We start from the raw sequence: 6000 nt of genomic DNA, 5'->3' as shown, positions 1-6000 counted from the left end.
CACAAAGCACAAATTGAACACCACACACACTACCATCAGCTATCCCCTTAAATCCAAAGAGTTGAGGGTCTGAGCCTGGATTTGATTGCCACCACAATTCATGAGACAAGCCAGGACTAGTGCTTTGATTCAGGTCTAATAATACCAATTTAAGTTACTTCTGTGACATCTGAGCACCACAGAGCAGAAGTCTTGAGACTATTCTTAAGAAGTGAGTCAATGGAGAAGACTTCCTTGGATTTATGTGCATTCCTCCAAAATTAACATTTATCACAGCAAAAAAAATTAACTGCAAATTCTGTTGCAGAGGCATGAGACTCTTCTAATTATATTGAGAATGCTTTTGCAATATAACATTGATTATATTAAGCCTTCTATGATGCAAACAGTGTTAGCACATATAAAACTATCTGTAAAAGAATCACATAGAATCAGGGGAAAAAAGTATGAGATTAGGGTTCCCAGACTTTGCTGTATTTGCAATTCAAGCTGAATATGTTCCCTGTCAAGCTGTCATTTTACATTAGGAGTTAATTTTCCTGTTATCGATCCTCTCCCTACTTATTCTTTTTCTCCTTCTTCAGCTGCCAGGGGTTTTGGAAAACAATAACAACCAAAACTATAACAAAGAACTTGAAGTCACAAACAAATTTTGCACACATTCATTTCATAACCATCAGCCAGCCTGACTTCTACAGCCCCATGCAAGTTTCCATTAAAGTTGCCATGTATTTGAATAATGAGTCACTGTTTAAAGAGAAAAGAGGGAAAGAGGCACAGTGCATTCATGATGAAGAGGAGCTAAAATAAAATAAAGATACTTCACAGCATAGGTGTTTATAACATTGTAGATGCTGTAAAGAAGGTGTCTAACTTGTTTCTGAAAACAAAATCCAACAAGGGCAGAAATATGGCCCACAAATTAGGTGTTGCATTTTGGTAAGGAATGAATTAAATACCCCATATAGGATAGACTGTTACAGAAGCAGAAAAGGAAAAAGGATTGTGATAGGTACAATTCCCCCAGGGCACTTGAACTACATTCTCTGCTCAACAGCAGGATTTGTCAATAGCAATAATTTGAAAGTGAAAGAGACATATGTAGAGTCTTTTCATCAACCTTTTCTGACACATTATTCTTTCTATTCTTTTTTTTATTTACTCTCTTTGCATTTCTCCAAGCTGGTTTTGGCTGAGAGATGCAGCACAGGAAAAAGGAGACCACAGTGTGTGTAAGCCTAAGTGTAAAATCCTTCTGGCAAGCAGTGATGGGACACCCTCTCCTGGAGAAACAGACACACTTCCTCTGCTCCAGCAGTGGAAAAATAGGAAATTAGTGATTTTCCTGGGATCTGGAGACAAACTACCACAACAAATCTTGATATAATGGCAATAAGTAGGAATGCTTCTGCATGATATACACAATATTCTTCTCTGGACTGAGAAAAACACTGTTAGATACAATCCCTTCAGAAAAATCAGTCATTCACATTTAAGCAATTAACAGCTATAATAGAATCATAAAGAAAAGAACCTCTAGGTGAAATAAGTCAGGATTTTTGACTCAAATTCAGATTTTCCACATGGGGGATCTCACTGGTGGACTGACTCCCTGCATCACAAAATACATCATTTTGAACCAGGCAGAATATCACCATTCAGGTGGTTACCTCCTAAAGTTAAAAGTTGAAATAGCTCAGATGGAAAAAAAGGGTCATCTTGCTTGGCTAAAAGTCAGAGTTCTACACATTTCCTTCACTCACTTCTTTAAGATGTCATAGTTTCACATCATTATAGATTATGGCAGTTCTTACTCATCCACTCATATTTGCTTAGAATGTCATTTGCAAAATTTATAAAAGGCTTTCAAACTTCTCAAAGGAATGCCTCCAAGAGGCAAACTATTAATCAACATGCTCCTGCCTGTGGATGAATAAGAAAGCAGTGAATAGAGCAGGGATTTGTGGTGCCAGTGACCAGGCTGCAGGTGACAGTGAGCTAAGTTACTGACTGCCTGTAGCCTGTAAAAATGGGAGAACTCTAGAGGTACAGGGCTCCTGAATGAGTAGCCTGGATTGAACACAGCATGTTTACACTGGCAGCTCTGTCTCAGACACCACAGTGGGACAAACACCTGGGCAGTTCATTTTTCCCCCTGAGGTGGATGGCAGCTCTGCTGTGTGCAGGAAGCAGGACAGCTTCTGACCTGGACACTGCTGGCTTGTGTCTTAATTAAATGCAAAAAAGAATACAAGGAGAGAGAAAAATCACAGTTCAGTGTGGTCACTGATGTGAAGTTTGAACTTCATTTGACATTGCTAACATTGGTCTCATTTGGAGATTTCTAACCACGGTCTCCTGTGCTATGACAAGTTTGTAATAAATTACAAATGATCAAACTGCAGGTACTTCTCTCAGTTTGCAGCCCAATTTAGAAAAAAATCAGTGGAAGAACAGCAGCAGCACATGGCTCAGGCTATGCCTGATCAAAGGGGAATTATTCCTCACAGCTCCAGGAGCATTCAGGCACTCTTTACCTCAAGGCAGGAATGAACAGCAAGGATAAGGCACTGAAGTCCCTAGGAAGTCCTCACAGCCTTAAAAAGTCTGCAGAGAAAATTTCTAAGATGCATTTAGCACAAAGGTTCTCAGTGCCCAAGGCAAACTGGAAAATATTCCTTCCCTCGAGTTACTCAATGCTAAATCATCACCTGCAGGCTCAAGCTGTCATTTCACACTGAGTCACATCTCACAGTCAGGAGTTCTCCTCAAATCATTTACTCTCCCCCTCCCCACCCCAACACACACAGTGGTTTCTCATACAACCATTAGCAGAATATGAATTACTTCAAGGAAGGAGTGAGATTTATACTCATATATAACATACATTAAAGCCCTGATTAAATTCAGCCACAGCCTTCCAGTCACTTCAAACAGTTCTACATTCAATTATAGTTCAGGATTTATAAAGAAAAAGAAAATTCTCAGCATTTCCTGGTGTAAGTGTTAGCCTAAGAATCTCTTGTTTGGTGTATAAACAGTAAGAATGCACCTTCAAGAGGCAAGATGCAAGTTAAATACAACCACTTCAAAGCTGCTCCTGTACTGAAGGCTTTATGGCATCCAGCTGGCTCAGGGAAAGGTCTAGAGAAGGTTCTGGTGAGGATCAGGGAGACAAGACTTTTTCTCTTTCACTGTCTAGTCAAAGAACTTTGTCCAGTTCATTTCAGTAAAAGGATCATCTCCCACAGTACACATTACATTATGGCAATGGGATCTGATCTCAGCTGGCAGTCCCATAACTCAAAATACAATCTCATTAAAGATGGTGGTCATAAGTAAGGAATTAAAATTATCCTTCTGATCATCACGTGAGCCAGATAAATGGAGAAGAACCAGAGGAAATCATTATCAGTCTAAGGAACCAGGAAAACCTGAGTTACACACAAGAACTTAATGCAGTCTGTGATGTTTCACATTCAGTATAAAGCCAAAACTCAGGTTATAGATGTTGGAAGTCCTGCATTGCTGTGTTAGGAATAGTGTGCAATTCATAAATCTACAGAACAGGGAACACTTCCTTAAAGAGAAAGCATTGCAAACCTCTTAATTCTGCTGCACTATTAATTAATTACAAACTGGATCCCTGAAGATAAATCCTTTAAAAATTGTAAAAAAATGGTAAAGCCAAAGAGCCTTTCAGTAACCCACCATGCAGATCAACTCTTAACCACAGCCTAGAGAATGACAGAACCTGGGTAATTCTTCATTTAATGCATACACTGATCTAGTGCATTTATGTTTTAAGTTTTGGCAAAACCCACAAGTAAGTATAACAGCACCCCCAAAAAGTTAAATAATCAGCCAGGCTCACAGAAATCTTTCCAAATAGTATCTCATTTCTGCTGTGCATTTTATCCAGAGGAATCTTGAAGGGACTTTGAAATATGCAACAAAGCACAGAATAGATTATATAAATTATATTATCATTTCCCTCTCAGATGAGCTCTAGTGCCTGTTTGACACTGAGCAGAATCACTGCACAGCAGGCTGCAGCTGGAAGCAGAGCAGCTTTTTATACAGAAACTGCAGGTGGGGTTCAGAGTCAATATAATTAGAGAGTCTGGAATTTCAACAGAATCCTAAGGATGACATTCCTTTTACTGCTTCTTCTGAAAGTCTGTAAAACTTGAATTATTAAACAGGTTTTCCTCCAGCCATTCTTATTTTGGATTGACATTTCTTCACTCAGCTCTCAATTTCAGTGGTCAGTAAAATCATAAATGAATTGTGCTCTGGTAGATCTTCCCAACAGGGAATGAGATCAGGATTTTCAGTGAGGGTGCAGAGGAGCCTGTCCAAAGTTTGGTTCACATCTGTGAAGGGGCCATGCTCATTACTAATAACACCCACCAGGGAGATGTATGTATCATTACTTAATGCAAATAGCATGCTAACCTTTCCAGCAGATTCATCCAAAATTGCTTCTTTTCTTGACATTGAGAAAGCAGAGTGCCATGGCAAAAAAATAATTTGGAACTTACCTGCCTGCTCTCCTTACAGAAACCTCTCTTCAGGCCAGCTCTATGGGACTATAAGCAGAACCTGGAAATGGTGCTGTACCTGCACAACATTTATGGACAAGTGTCTATTGATGGAAAACAATAGAGAAAAAGTAGGCTCAGGATTTTAGAAGCCTGGTGTCTGTGCATTTTTATCTTACCTCTGACCAACTTCAGTGTCTTCAGAACAGTCTTTAACTTCCCATGGAAGATCTCTTTCCTCTGCTGGTCACATACTTGCATGAAATCTGTAGGGCTTGGTGACTTCTACATTCCTGACAAATGTTGTTGAAACCCACCCAGATTCCAAATTTACCAAGGGGAGCTCTCTCCCCAGACCAGTGCCAGGTGTGATTACAAAAACTCTTTTCTGTGTTGAGATGCTGCCAGTAGATCAGATTCAGTCAAGGACCAGATTAAGGAACCAAAGCTTTGTGCTCTTTTCTCCCACACATCCAACAAATCAGTTGATTTACAGAGCTGGCCCACCAGGGTAACAGCAGATATTGGCATTCTGTCAGCCTGAAAACTCTTCCATAAAGAAGACATCTGCTGAGAGTGTTTGATAAGGACACTTCACTCTCTCCCACTGGGAAAGTCATTTTTGTGTTGCAAACACCTGAAGGAGACAACAACCAAAGTCATTGCCTATCTCTGTCCAGATGAACTAGACAAATTCCAGAGGTTCTGATAGAAACTGGATTGATAAATGCTGTAACAAGCTTTAAATTTTAGATCAATATTTTACAAGACTGTAATCTCCTCTTGCAGGGAAGTGTTCTCATTAAAATACTACATTCCATATAGAGAACCTTGCTGGAAAATCAACTAAAGAAATTTTGAAAATTCACATTTAGGAGGGCCTGAGGAAAGAGAACAGTGCACACAGGGCAAAGTGTTCTATTCAGTCCCCATTCTGACTTGACAGATCTGAGGTCGGGGCAAAAATAAGAAACACTGAAAAAACCTTTATGAGAAACCACTATAATATATATAATATATACTGCATTGGAGGCACACAATGAACTCATGGGCACCATTTAGATTCTGGAAAAGCCAAATTTTGCAACAATAATAAATAAGAAGTTAAAGGTCATAAATTTATAGGATCTCTAATCAGAGTGTATCAGAGATGCAATAAGCTCTTCTAAATTCTGTGTCTGGAAAAGAATCCTCCACCCAGGCATATCAATATTTTGGAGTTGCCTGAGTAGTCACTGATTTAAAAGAAAAATATATCAGCCTCTTTAGAAACAGAGAACATTGTGAGGGAAGGGGATGGGTATGAAGGAAGTAATGAAAGGTAACAGATTAAGATGATACTGATTTTTCCCTAAGGAGGTTTCTGGCAGGAAGCCAGTAATGAAATCTACATTTGTACACTCCAGGGGGAACTGAGAGAAACCTCATCCCTGCCAAACTCTGTGGCTTCATTCTG

The sequence above is a fragment of the Oenanthe melanoleuca genome, chromosome 9, assembly GCF_029582105.1.
Source record: "Oenanthe melanoleuca isolate GR-GAL-2019-014 chromosome 9, OMel1.0, whole genome shotgun sequence".
NCBI classification, from domain to species: Eukaryota; Metazoa; Chordata; class Aves; order Passeriformes; family Muscicapidae; genus Oenanthe; species Oenanthe melanoleuca.
The sequence above is the reverse complement of the archived record's forward strand: the minus strand, read 5'-3'. Positions refer to the sequence as shown.